Source organism: Anomaloglossus baeobatrachus, chromosome 3, assembly GCF_048569485.1.
Source record: "Anomaloglossus baeobatrachus isolate aAnoBae1 chromosome 3, aAnoBae1.hap1, whole genome shotgun sequence".
Classification (NCBI taxonomy): Eukaryota; Metazoa; Chordata; class Amphibia; order Anura; family Aromobatidae; genus Anomaloglossus; species Anomaloglossus baeobatrachus.
In genome coordinates this window covers 133637810-133652999 of record NC_134355.1, presented here as the reverse complement: position 1 = coordinate 133652999, position 15190 = coordinate 133637810, and positions in this window count along the sequence as shown.

Sequence of the window (15190 nt, the reverse complement as noted above, 5' to 3'; positions counted from 1 at the left end):
AGTCCGTAATAAAGTCCATTGCTATGTGTTGCCACGGGACTGAGGGTATCGGTAAAGGCAGAAGACGGCCATGGGGCAAGTGTTTGGGCGTCTTGTTCCTGGCACAGGAGGAGCAGGCAGAGACAAAAGCAGCGACATCCGTGCGAAGGGATGGCCACCAGTAATGGCGTACAATCGCACCCCATGTTCTCTTCTGACCAGCATGCCCGGCTGTTTTTGAGGCATGACCCCAGTGTAACACTTTTTGCCTGTCGGTATCGGAGACATAGGTCTTCCCGGGCGGTATCTGGGCTAGGGTGACAGGGGCCACCGGAATGATGTTGCTAGGACAGATGATGGGTTGGGTAGTCTCTTCCTCCTGCTCCATGGGCATGAAAGACCTGGACAAGGCATCAGCGCGTACATTCTTGTCCGCGGGTCGGAAGTGAAGCTGAAAGTCGAACCTGGCAAAGAATAAGGACCACCTGGCTTGCCGTGGGTTCAGTCGCTGAGCGGACCGCAGGTATTCTAGGTTCTTGTGGTCCGTGTAGATGATCACGGGATACACTGCACCTTCCAGGAGGTAGCGCCATTCCTCCAGTGCCAGTTTGACTGCCAAGAGCTCTCGGTCCCCGATGGTATAGTTGCGTTCAGGCGCTGAGAAGCCCTTGGAGAAGAATCCGCAAGTCACCATCTTCCCGGAGGAGGACTTCTGCATGAGCACTGCTCCGGCTCCTGAGGAGGAGGCATCCACCTCCAAGGTGAACTGGCGGTTCAACTCCGGACGGTGAAGTACAGGCGAGGAAGCAAAAGCCCGCTTCAAAGAGCCAAACGCGGCGTCGGCCGCAGGCGACCAGTCCTTTGGATTTGCCTCTTTCTTAGTCAAAGCGGAAAGTGGAGCAGTCAGAGCAGAGAAGTGAGGGACGAATTGGCGGTAGTAGTTGGCGAATCCCAGGAAGCGTTGGATTGCCTTCAGTCCAGAAGGGGGAGGCCAGTTGAGAATGGCGGAGACCTTCTTGGGATCCATCTGCAGTCCAGTCTCAGAGATGATGTACCCCAGAAAGGGGAGAGAAGACTGCTCAAAGACACACTTCTCATACTTTGCGTACAGACGGTTCTCTCTTAGTCGTCGTAGAACCAGCTGTACGTGCTCTCTGTGGGTTGGGAGGTCCGGAGAGAAGACAAGGATGTCATCTAGATATACTACCACACAGGTGTAGAGGAGGTCTCGGAACACGTCGTTCACCAGTTCTTGGAAGACGGCAGGAGCGTTACACAGGCCGAAGGGCATCACGCAGTACTCATAATGTCCATCGCGCGTATTAAACGCGGTCTTCCATTCGTCACCAGAGCGGATGCGCACCAGATTGTAAGCACCCCGAAGATCCAGCTTGGTGAACAGACGAGCTCCTCTATGCCGGTCAAACAATTCGGGGATGAGCGGCAGAGGGTACTTGTTCTTAACAGTGATCTGATTCAGACCCCGGTAGTCGATGCAGGGACGTAAATCGCCCTCTTTTTTCTTGACAAAGAAGAAACCTGCTCCAGCAGGAGAGGAGGATCTCCGAATGAATCCCCTAGCCAGGCTCTCTGAGATGTAAGTCGACATAGCCCTTGTTTCGGCTGGAGATAAAGGATATATCCGTCCTCGTGGTGGCGTTGTTCCAGGGAGCAGGTCGATGGCACAATCGTAGGGGCGATGTGGCGGCAGTACCTCGGATTCTTTTTTATCAAAGACATCAGCAAAGGACCAATAAGCCGAGGGCAGCCCCGGTAGGTTCTCAGGAACCGGAGGTCGTCGGATGGGTTGTGTGGATTTTAGGCATCTCTCATGACACGAAGCACCCCAGCGGGTGATTTCGCCAGTGCCCCAGCTGACTGATGGTTCGTGAGTCCGTAACCATGGAAGGCCCAGCAGGATCTGATGGGACATGTGCGGAAGGACGTAGAAGGCGATGTTCTCGGTGTGAAGAGCACCGATGCGCAGTTCAACCGGCCTGGTGGTCCAGGAGATGGTGTCAGAAAGGGGTCTCCCATCCACAGAGGCAATCACCAGGGGCTTGTTGAGTGGGATAACAGGCACCTGGTATTTGTCCACGGTGGCTTGCTGGATGAAATTGCCTGCTGCCCCGGAATCAAGATAGGCCTCAGCCGTGAACCGCGTCTCTCCCGTTGTCACTTGCACGGTCCATGTGACCGGATCAGAGAGAGTCCCAGCACCTAGGGTGGCCTCTCCTACCAACCCTAGGCTTTGGAGTTTCCCGGCCTTTCCGGACAGGAACGGAGGAGGTGTGTGCCCTCACCGCAGTAAAAGCAGAGACCCTTGGCAAGCCGCTCTGCTCTACGTTGTGCAGACTGACGCACTCGGTCAATCTGCATGGGCTCGTGGACGGGACTCCCAGCTGTTGATGACTGAGGTACGGAGGGCTTCTGAGGAGGAGATGAATGCCGTAACGGGCGTCTCTCACGAGATAGCTCTTTGGAGCGCTCCTGAAAACGTATGTCCACACGAGTTGCTAGGGCAATCAGGGCATCTAGGGTGGAGGGCACGTCCCGACCCGCCAACTCATCCTTGATGCGACTCGAGAGTCCCTCCCAGAAGGCGGCTGTTAGGGCCTCATTATTCCACCCGAGTTCTGAAGCCAAAGTGCGAAAACGGATGGCGTATTGGCCCACCGTCAGTGTTCCTTGACGTAGGCGGAGGAGTGATGAAGCAGAGGCAGAAGCGCGTCCCGGCTCGTCAAAGGTGCTGCGGAATGCCTGCAGGAACTGTTGAAGATCCTTGGTCATGGGGTCCTCCTTCTCCCACAAGGGGTTCATCCACGCCAGCGCCTCGCCCTCTAGGTGGGACATTATAAAGGCGACCTTGGCTTGGTCGGAGGCGAACAGATGTGGCAGCTGCGTGAAATGAAGGGAACATTGATTTATGAAGCCCCTGCAGGTCTTGGGATCTCCAGCATAACGAGGAGGTGACGCCAAACGGAGTCGGGAAGCATCTGACGAGGTTGCCACTGGTGCGGGGGCCATGGCTTGCCTGGCGGGGGACCTGGGTGCCGCAGGCGTCATTGATGCTTGTAATGTGTACAGGCGGGTGTCCACGGAGGTCATGAATTGCAGCATGCGGGTCTGGACTTCACGCTGGCGTTGGAGTTCCTCTTGCAGGGCCATTAGTGCTGCAGCGGGATCCATGGCCTGATCTTACTGTCACGGCCGGGCGGTCGGGCAGACCCAGGAGGTGGATCCACTGGACCGAACTCTCTGAGATGGTGGTAGGGAGTCCGGCAGCTGAAGCACTGATGGGCAGTAGAACAGTCCGTGCAAGTGAAGGCAGCGGAGGAGTCCCAGGGACCACGGAGTCACAGAAGGTGGTCTTGGTGACGTAGCTCAGGTTCGGAGGCCGAGGTGATATCAGGCGGGGTCCGGAACCTCTGGAGCAAGATGACGGGTCACCGCAGGGATCCGGGATGGTACGGACTGTCAGATGGCAGACGGACAGCGTGCGGGGATCAGGACACGGCAGACTGGATGGCGAGGCAGGTACGGCTCTACAAAGACAGATAGGTGAGTACAGGCACATAAACACCAAGAGACCTGACTCCTAGCTCAGGGAACACGAAGATCAGGCCCCGCCCCCTTGGACAATGACCCCCTATATACCCTGTACCTGTGCAACCTCATTTCCTGTTAATGGACGCTGGCCCTTTAAGAAAGGGTCAGTGACCGCGCGCGCGCCCTAATGCGCATGCGCGCCGCCCGGGTGCCAGAAGCCAGGGAAGGAGGCTGCGAGGAGGACGCAGGGGAGCCGGCCAGGTCCAGGGAAGCTGTCGGGCGCCGGGATCGGGGGCCCGGGGCCCTGGGACGGACGGAATCCGGTGACTGGGGAGCGGAGAGCGTGGCAGGTGAGCCGGGGAACGGGGGTGAGGACCCGGGGAGCGTGACACTATGGTCCCGGTTTTGTCCCTTAGCACTCCCACAAATGTGTTCACCCTTTGTGCTTTAGCAATCACCGCTAATAAATGACCCGCTTTTTCGCCCTCTTCAAAGAATCTCTGTTGTGAAAAAAGTCTTTTGTTAGTGGCCCGCTCCTTAATGTGAGAGTCATATGCTTCTTGTGCCTCCCTCCATTCCAGTAAGTCCCGTGTATCCCCTGACAGAATGTACTTCTGTTCTGTCGTCTGGACCCGTTCTTTAAGAAAAATTTCAAATTGTGCCGACTTAATTTTAGATCTACTGACCCCCTGTATCAGTGACCCCCTCAGACAGGCCTTCATGGCATCCCAAACAGTATTAAGCAACATCTCCCCTCCCCAGTACAGTTGTCCTGAAAATAGTGTTCAAGGGCTAGTTCAGCCAGGCCCACATCTATAATCTGTAGCCAAAAAGGATTAAAGGACCACAAGCTATGGGTACGATCAAGCCCGGGTAAAATATTAAGTTGTGTCAACAGTGGGGAATGGTCTGATAAACCTCTAGGAAGGTATTCTGTGTTTTCCACCATTGGTAGTATACCCTCCGAGCAAAAGATCAGGTCTATTCTGGACAGAGTGTTGTGTGTTTTGGAATAGCACGAGAATCGCTTGATTCCAAGGTTTCTGATTCGCCACAGATCTGAAAGTGCCAGTTCAGCCACCGTGTCCCCAAATTTGGAGTTAGGATAGTGTTCTAAGTGAGTACCCGCATTGTGTTTGTCCCAATATGGGTGAATGATGTTGTGGAAATCCCCCGTGCACACCACCTGTACATTGGGGGTCTTGCTAATCATTTCCGCAATTTTGTTCATAACAGTATTATTATATGGAGGCGGTATATAAACTGTTATCAGAAGGAGCTCCTTGTTAAATATTTTACAGTGCACGCAAATGAATCTACCTTTCTGATCTACTGTGGATGAAATGATCTCAAATGGGATTGCTCTGTGGACTAAGATACTGACATCTCTGGAATGAGCTGTGTAGGTTGAGTGGAAACAATGGCCCACCCATGAGCGATTCATGTATGCTATTTTGTCGCCCTCCAAATGTGTCTCCTGTAGGCAGATGATTGCTGGAAAGTGGGATTTGACCTGTTCCATTACTGCTATCCTTTTGTGGGGTCCCCCAAGCCACGGACATTCCAAGAAAGAATGTTAATCCTACCCGCCATCCTGGTGGTATGCGTATGCAGTGCAGGCAGTCACACCCGGCAAAGAGTTCCAACCCTCCTCCACCTTCCTGAACCACATGAGAACCATTAACAGCCATAAATATAAAAGCACCATTAAAGCTGCAGAAACATTCCCCCCCCTCCATCCTCCACCCCCCCGCATCTAACAGATGTCCCACAACATAGACGTTGAAACTGAGGCACCAGTCCATCCTGAAGCCGAAACAAGATAGACAAAATTCCCGCTTCCCAAAATGGTTTAAGGCAAGATAAAAAAGCTTGAGAACAATGAAAAATGCAGGGAAGTGAGAATAACAAAAACCGTCTCTGGAAGTGAAAAAGGGAAAGAAAAAGGAAACCTAAACTCCTCTTCCAGAGAGTTCTGCTGGAACCAATCAATGGGTATCATAATAATTTTATCCACTCGGCCAATCCTATGTAATCGCAGCAGAAAGTCGAGCATTCATCATCCATAAAGTCCTTAACCCCTTCAGCCCCCGGGCACTTTCCGTTTTTGCGTTTTTGTTTTTTGCTCCCCTTTTTCCGAGAGCCGTAACTTTTTTATTTTTCCATCACTCTTGCCATATAAGGGCTTGTTTTTTGCGGGACGAGTTGTACTTTTAAATGAAACCATAAGTTTTACCATATAGTGTACTGGAAAACGGCAAAAAAAATTCCAAGTGCGGAAAAATTGCAAAAAAAGTGTGATCGTACAATAGTTTTTGGGATATTTTATTCACTATGTTCACTATATGGTAAAACTGTATCTATGTGATGCCTGAGGTCAGTGCGAGTTTGTAGACACCAAACATGTATAGGTTTACTTGTATCTAAGGGGTTAAAAAAAATTCACAAGCTTGTCCAAAAAAAGTGGCGCACGTTTTGCGCCATTTTCCAAAACCCGTAGCGTTCTCATTTTTCGGGATCTGAGACTCAGTGATGGCTTATTTTTTGCGTCTCAACCTGACGTTTTTAACGGTACCTTTTTTGCGCAGATGCTACGTTTTGATCGTCTGTTATTGCATTTTGCGCAAAATTTGCGGCAACCAAAAAACGTAATTTTGGCATTTGGAATTTTTTTGCCGCTACGCCATTTACTGATCAGATTAATTGATTATATATTTTGATAGATCAGGCATTTCTGAACGCGGCGATACCAAATATGTGTATATTTTTTATTTTTTTAACACTTTAATTTTCAATGGAGTGAAAGGGGGGTGATTTGAACTTTTAGGGTTTTTTTTATATTTTTTTTATTTTTTAAAACTTTGTTTTATACTTTTTTTATTTTACTAGTCCCCCTAGGGGGCTATAGCGATCAGCAATCAAGATCGCTCTTATCTATCTGCTGATCACAGCTATACAGCTGTAAATAGCAGATACAGTCACTTTTTGTTTCACCCTGCTCCGAGCCGGGTGAAAACGAAAGTGAAACTTCGTAGTTACAGGCGTCATCACAAGACCCTGTGCTACGATGGCAACCACCGAAAGTCACGTGATCATGTCACGTGACTTCCGGCGGGGTCGGGGTAAGTAACTGTCATGGCGGCGCCCATATTCATATCGCTGCCAGATTTTGGCAGCGAAATGTAAGGGGTTAATGGCCGCGGGTGGAAGCAATTCCACCCGCGGCTAGCAGGCACACATGTCAGCTGTTGAAAACAACTGATATGTGCGCGGATCGCCGCCGCCTGCCCACGGCAGGGGGCGGGGATTAACGGCACACGATCCATGATGTACCCAGTACGTCATGGGTGGTTAAGGGGTTAAAGTGTTACATATCAACGTTGTGGACTTTGCCTGAGCCGTTGCTCATTCATGTTGAGCCATCTGAGAGCGTCTTTAGGATTTTCAAAAAAGAATGTCTCTTGCAGTGCAGCTACCCTGAGCTTCGCTGAGTACAGCATGGAGTACGAGACTTGTGCATTTCTCAGGCATCGTTTGACATCTGTGAATTGAGCTCTTCTTTTTGAAATTTCAACTGAATAATCAGGAAAGAAGGATATCTTGTGGCTGTCCACCGTTATGGACCCTTTGTTTTTAGCCACTCTTAGGATCACATCCTGGTCTCTATAATGTAGTAGTTTCACCAGGACAGGTCTTGGAGGAGCTCCCGGAAGCAGGGGTCTGGTGGGCACTCTGTGGGCTCTTTCCACAGCATACAGGGGGGATAGGACCTCTGCACCAAATACTTTTTGTAGCCATCTCTGAAAGAATTCTGACCGATTTGTGCCTTCCGTTTTTTCTGGAACCCCTATCAGCCGCACATTGTTTCTCCTCAATCTATTTTCTAAATCATCTGTCTTGTTAAGTAGAAATGCCAGTTGCTGATCATGCCTGTGGGAGTCATGGGTAACCTGAGGCATTTTGTCCTCTAAGTCACTGATTCTCCCCTCTGACGCCGTCATGCGGTCATTCACTTTTTATAGGCTCAGTTTCACACCTGATAACTCCTCCATGATTTGGCCCATCTGGGAGCTGAGGGATTTCATCATGGAGCCATTTGAGCTATAGCTGCAAGCACGTCTTTCAGAGTGGGCTCAGCACCCTGCAGAGTTGTGGCAGGCTCAGGGGAACATTTATTATGCATGGATTCAGGGGGCTCCAGCTTGTTTTGCAAACCTTGCTGTAATAATAATGAGTCTGCACTAGTTTCTCCTTCCTCCTCCACTGTATTGTGAGGGCTGTGCTGCCTGGAGTTCCCCAGTTTAACTCCTTCATCCCTGTGTACCGTGGGAGCCCTGCATTTTGTGCCCCTGGCATACTCAGACAGTTTTTCAGCAGCGTGCATGGCTCCAGCTCTCCCTGCTTTGGAGGCTGGTGTCTGTGCCCCACCACCGGTTTGTGCAGTACCTTCCATTCCTGCTGCCACCTCCTTCTGCCTCCTGCTTGTCCCCCCAGCCATGTAACCACCGTCCAAGCTGTGCAGTAAGTGCAGGGTGGTCTCTGGTTGCTGCACGGATGATTTTTGTCCTCTCCACAGCCCAGTGGAAATCAGGATAACTAGTTGTTCCAGGAGCTCTCCTTCCTAGCTTCCTCTCACATCTCTGGCCAGGCCACACCCCACAACACGCAGGTAGTTAGTAACTGCCTGTTAGTTATTTGGCCCATAGTACAAAAATAAAATAATACCTCTGGATAACCTCATTAAAGAGGTTGGCAATTCTATTTTAATAAATGTGTTGGGATCATAGTTGTGTGTCACTTTCCGTGTTTGGCAGGTGTCTCCTGCTTATTAGTGCAACTTGATGGTTGTCCTATACTTATTGTGGCTCCTGATGGTAGAGCATGTGATCAGACCTGTTCCTTAGCATTTTTGAAAAATACTACGCATTGGAAAGCATTTTTTCAATTGGAGGAGCTGAAGGACTGATATTGTCACATGCTCCTCTATCAGCAGCCATTTTATGAGCTGTATAGTTGTGACGTCACTGAATTCAGGTTTCTCATTCGGTCCCAATGCGAGTGGTGTATAAAATCCATTCCAAAGCCATGCAGACTGCCTTTATTAGCACTTGTGAGAGAATGGGTCACCTAAAAAGCTCCCTGGTATCAGTGTGGTACTGTAATAGGACCACCATGATTGTAAGAAGTTAATTTGTGAAACTTCATCCCTCCTAAATATATCATGATTACCTGTGAGGGATATTATTATATGGATGTGTTTAGAAACCACAGCAGCTCAGCCACTAAGTGGCAGATGACATAGAGTTACAGAAAGAAGTTACTGAGAGCTGAGGCAGAAAGTGCATAAAAGTCACCAACGCACTGCTGAATCCATAACTGCAGAGCTGGAATCCTCCTCTGTCAGTAACCTCAGCACATAGAAGGTGCTCCTGGAACATCAGGCCATGGCTTTCCAGCCTTACAAAATTCAGCACAATGGTAAGCATCGGCTAGAGTGGTGTAAAGCATACCACTGCTGGATTCAGGAGCAGTGGAAACCTGTTCTGTGGAGTGATGGATCACACTTCTCTATCTGGCAGTCTGATGGACCAGTCTGCGTTTGTCAAATTCCAGGGGAATATTACCTGTCTGACTGCATTTTGACAAGTGTAAAGGTTGGTGGAGGAGAAATAATGTTAGGAGTTGTTTTTCAGGGGTTGGCCAAGTACCAAAGAAGGGAAATAATAATGCTTCAGAACACAAACACATTTATTTTTATAAATTAATATAACCATGGGAATAGTTGGAGAGGAACCTTTGTCTTCCAGCAACACAATGCCCCAGTGCACAAAGCAAGGCCCATTAGACAAGATTTGGTGAGTATGCTGTGGAAGAACTTGATTGGCCGCACAGAGCTGTAACCTTAGCCCCATACAATATCTTTTGGATGAACTAAAAAGGTTATGAGCCAAACCCACCTATGCGATATCAATGTCTGACGGAAAAATCACAACAGACACACTCCAAAATCTTGCAGAAAGCATTCACAAAATCACATGTGTAATGTATATGTACTTTTGTTCATATTGTGTATTAAGTGTCATGAAATTATGTCCACAACATCATCAGAGCTCCAGTTTCTTCCTCCTTTTGCCTGTTTACATGTGTCTGACCTATGCTGGTGAAACACAGCAACCTTTTATGCTCTCCCTTTACATGGGCATGTGAATCTGGGTGTGCTTGTTAAAGGAATGGTTCGAAGGCAAAAGTCATTTTCATGCTATATCCCTATGTATTTAGTATGTTAAAGGGAACCTGTCATTAGATTTGGAGACTATAAGCTGCGGCCACCAACAGTGAGCTCTTATGTACTTTCCTTAACCAAGAATCAGCAAAAACATTAGTACATTCCCGCGTCATCTCCTGCCTTGACTACTGCAACCTCCTGCTCTCTGGCCTCCCTTCCAACACTCTTGCACCCCTCCAATCTATCCTAAACTCTGTGGCCCGCTTAATCCACCTCTCCCCTCACTATTCCCCAGCTTTGCCACTCTGCCAATCCTTTCATTGGCTTCCCATTGCCCAAAAACTCCAGTACAGTAGCCCAAAATACCGTTCCCTCTGGCGATCACCTCTGGCAACCCAATGCTGAGTTTCTCTGAGGTCTAGGTGGAAACCAAGTCCTCTCTGGTGCAGTTGTTTAGTGATGGCTGCAGGCAGACATTTTACGTTATGGCTTAGTGAAGAAAATCAGTTGGGGCTCTGTATAAGGTCTCATTCAGACGTCGAATTTCACTTACGTGTTCTATCCATCTTTTTTACAGATAGAATATGTATCAATTATAATCTATCCTGCTATTCAGATATCCATGTTTTTAATCTGACCATGCAAAATGAATGGAGACGTCCTTTATTTCTCTGGTTGCAGGATAAAAAAAGACCAATACAAGTCTATGGGTCCCTGAAAAACACAGACGGCCCATATATTGAATACATGTGCCATTTGTGTGTTATATTCCGTATTAAACATTGCAAAGGACAGTAGAAGCTTTGTAACACTCCAGGTATTGACTGCACTGATTGCGTCAAGGTATACGGTCCTGCCATACCAACGAGAAAGGATATATGCGGAACAGTACTGGTTGTACTCTCCATCCCTCGCTGGGGTGAAACAGAGTGGCTTCACTCACTCACAGGTACCCCTCCAACATCAAGGATGTAAAACACAAGAAAAAAAAAGAGTGAAGGTTAGCAGTTAGCACCCAACCTAACCTACCAAGGCTAAGACTGGTCTACGACTCAGACCCATGTGTGCTTCCAATTGGCAAAAAATTAAACTGAGGAAGCATGGTGTTGACAGGTGCGGTATTGTCTGCTGGGGAGGAGCAAATATTTTTTGTTAAGATGTATTATTAGTGTCAGCATCCAGGTGGCAGCATACCAATCCATGGTTCCTGTTTCCCCAATGCAGTTGTGACGCCCTGGCCTATCAGGTCATCAGAGGGTATTGTGCAATCTGCCCTTCTGCAAAGTATCCGCCTAACCTTTGGTGTTGCCAAGAACAAGCTAATCAAAATCCTAGGAACACTCTGCATCCCACCCACCAGTCACAACAGTGGACGGCCTGAGTGGAATAGGCTCGCCCACTTGGGGGGTTGGTTAAGGGGAGGTCAGGAGTGTCAGGAGACAGACAGTCAGTTGGTTGGTGACTCTCAGAAGGAGAGGTCACAAGGCAGTTGAGCAGTGACTCTCAAGAGGAGAGGTCACAGGAGGAGAGAGAGAGGAGATAAGGAGATGGGCTCCTTGAGGCTACTACGTGGCAGACGTTGGTCTGGGCCTGGTAGAAACTTGACCCCGGTCACAGGGGATCGTGATGAGGGGCACGGACTATCGAGGAGGACAGCCGGCGGCCTTGTGCCATCACCGGGCAGGGGCCAGAGCACGACGGGGTAAGTGGACCCTAGGTCAGGAAGGAACTTCAAGCGTCCTGGCAATTTACCCGACGAGGACGGAGCCATCAAGATCCATTCTCTACCCGCTCCAAAATCGGGGTACTAGCGCAATGAGGGGGATAGGACTTTCCACTCACATGGTCACGAAAATCCCAAGCGTGAACCCTGAGAGCAAGCTCACCCAGTTAGCCATACTGGTGAGCGGGACCCAACCAGTTTCACACTGTAGGGACAAAATAGACGAAGAGGTTCCAAGGCAAAGGTCACAGACTAACAGGCAACATCAACGGGCACGGAATCCAGGCGTGCTCCCTTCAAGCGGCAGCAGTGTCCATAACTTTGGTTTAGATTCCAGAATTCCAGTATAGAGAAGAAGCGGCAGCTCACTCGGGTAGTCAGCAAAGATTTTTTATTTTGCGTTTACAGACATGGTTACAAAAATAACGGGGAGAGGGGGAGAGGGGGGATTGCGGGGACGGCAGACGGACAACAACCATTTCGCTGTGGGTAGCGCTTTGACGAGTCCTAGTCTGTGTGGTCAGCTGATCATTTTTATGAGTCATCAGAGCTGACGTAGTGACGTTAAAAAAGCAACAAATTGCTACATAGTACGTAACTTTTCCAAGACTGCTACATGAACATATAATATCATTATCAGGGCATAAATATGCATATTAATTCCTATTACAGGTCAGAAATATTCATGTAAAATATTTTTTCAAAAAAGTTGCACAGCCCTGCAATTAACAGCAAACAGATTAAATCAAATGGCGGCTAGCATTTTCCTTTGCTCCTTCCTTTTCTCGCTAGTCTAATATAAACAGCGCTTTTATTAGAAAAAAGCTTTTTTTTTGTTATTATATATATAATCCGCTATAGTATTATGAGAAATTATACTAGTAAATACCGTATTTTTCAGACTATAAGACGCACTGGACCATAAGATGCACCCTGGTTTTAGAGAAGGAAAATAGGAAAATAAAATTTTAAGCAAAAAATGTGGTCATGACACACTGTTATGGGGCGAGGATCTGCTGCTGACACTGTTAAAGGGGTAATGTCCCCAAATTCTCTATTAAGGTACCCCATCCTGGTAATGATCCTCCTGCCTTGTATATATATATATATATGTTCCTCATCCTGGTATAGCCCCATCTTGCTATATACTGCCATCCTGGTATGTACTCCCATCCTGCTATATACCTCATCCTGGTATATGGCCGCATCATGCTATATACCCCATCCTGGCATATGGCTGCATCCTATCCCGCTATATACCCCATTCTGGCATATGGCCACATCCTGCTATATACCCCCATCCTGGTATGTGCTCCCATCCTGCTATATACCCCATCCTGCTATATACACCATCATCCTGTTATATACGCCATCATCCTGCTATATGCCATCATCCTGCAATATGCCATCATCCTGCTATATGTCATCATCCTGCTATATACGCCATCATCCTGCTCATATGCCATCATCCTGCTCATATGTCATCATCCTGCTCATATGCCAACATCCTGCTATATGCCATCATCCTGCTCATATGCCACCATCCTGCTATATGCCATCATCCTGCTCATATGCCATCATCCTGCTATATGCCATCATCCTGCTCATATGCCATCATCCTGCTCATATACCATCATCCTGCTCATATGCCACCATCCTGCTCATATGCCACCATCCTGCTCATATGCCATCATCCTGCTATATGCCATCATCCTGCTATATGCCATCATCCTGCTTATATGCCATCATCCTGCTATATGCCATCATCCTGCTATATGCCATCATCCTGCTCATATGCCATCATCTTGCTATATGCCATCATCCTGCTATATGCCATAATCCTGCTCATATACCATCGTCCTGCTCATATGCCATCATCCTGCTCATATGCCATCATCCTGCTCATATGCCATCATCCTGCTATATGCCATCATCCTGCTCATATGCCATCATCCTGCTATATGCCATCATCCTGCTCATATACCATCATCCTGCTATATGCCATCATCCTGCTCATATACCATCATCCTGCTCATATGCCATCATCCTGCTATATGCCATCATCCTGCTCATATGCCATCATCCTGCTATATGCCATCATCCTGCTCATATGCCATCATCCTGCTATATGCCATCATCCTGCTATATGCCATCATCCTGCTCATATGCCATCATCTTGCTATATGCCATCATCCTGCTCATATACCATCATCCTGCTCATATGCCATCATCCTGCTATATGCCATCATCCTGCTCATATACCATCATCCTGCTCATATGCCATCATTCTGCTATATGCCATCATCCTGCTCATATACCATCATCCTGCTCATATGCCATCATCCTGCTATATGCCATCATCCTGCTCATATGCCATCATCCTGCTATATGCCATCATCCTGCTATTGTAAGGTCCTGGTGGTGGAAACGCTGGGCCGCGCACCGGACTCCTCCAGCGGAGCAGGTAAAGACTCCGGGACCGGAGGTCGGCGGATGGGCTGTATGCACTTCAGACAATTCTCGTGACAGAACGGGCGATTTCTCCAGTACACCAGCTGACTGAAGGTTCGTGTGTCTGAAAGCGGAGGTCCACTCGGGTTGCTAGAGCAATCAGGGCATCCAAGGTGGAGTGCACATCGCGGCCGGCCAGCTCGTCCTTGATACGACCCGATAGCCCTTCCCAGAAAGCGGCCGTTAAAGCCTCATTATTCCATCCTAATTCTGAGGCCAAGGTGCGGAAGCGGATGGCATACTGGTCCACCGTCAAGGTCCCCTGACGTAACCTGAGGAGTGATGAGGCGGATGCAGCGGTGCGTCCAGGTTCGTCAAATGTGGTACGGAAAGCTTGCAGGAAGTCCTGGATGTTGGTGGTCACCGGGTCCTACTTTCCCCACAAGGGATTCATCCAGGCCAGTGCTTCACCCTCTAGATGGGACATTATAAACGCAACCTTGGCTTGGTCCGAGGCAAAAAGATACGGAAGAAGCTTGAAATGGAGGGAGCACTGATTCACAAATCCCCTGCAAGCCTAAAGGCCCTGTCACACACAGAGATAAATCTGCGGCAGATCTGTGGTTGCAGGAAAATTGTGGCCAATCAGTTCCAGGTTTGTGGCTGTGTACAAATGGAACAATATGTCCATGATTTCACTGCAACCACAGATCTGCCAAAGATTTATCTCTGTGTGTGATAGGGCCTTTAGGATCCCCAGCATACCGGGGCGGAGATGCCAGGCGGAGTTTAGAGGTCTCCGAGGAAGCCCCCACGGGAGCTGCGGACGTGGACTGAGAAGCAAGGGACGTTGATGTCGCTTGTAGCGTATTCAGGTGGGTGTCCACAGACGTCATAAAAGCCAGCATGCGGGATTGGGTTTCGCGTTGACGTCCCAGTTCCTGCTGTAATCCGGCCAGCTGGGACGCCAGTGCTTCGGCGGGATCCATGGCCTGTTCTAACTGTAAGGTCCTGGTGGTGGAAACGGGGAACCGGGGAGCGCAGCATGGGGACCGGGGAGCACAGCACGGGGACCGGGGAGCGTGACAGTACCCCCTCCCTCACGCCCTCCTCCCCGCAACCGGGACAGGAAGGCACGAATCAGAGGAGTGCCAACATTCTCCCGGGGTTCCGGGACCGGTCCTCGGGGCCATAACCCGCCCAGTCCACCAGGAAGAACTGCTGACCCCGCACGGTCTTCATGGCCACGATATCCCTTACCG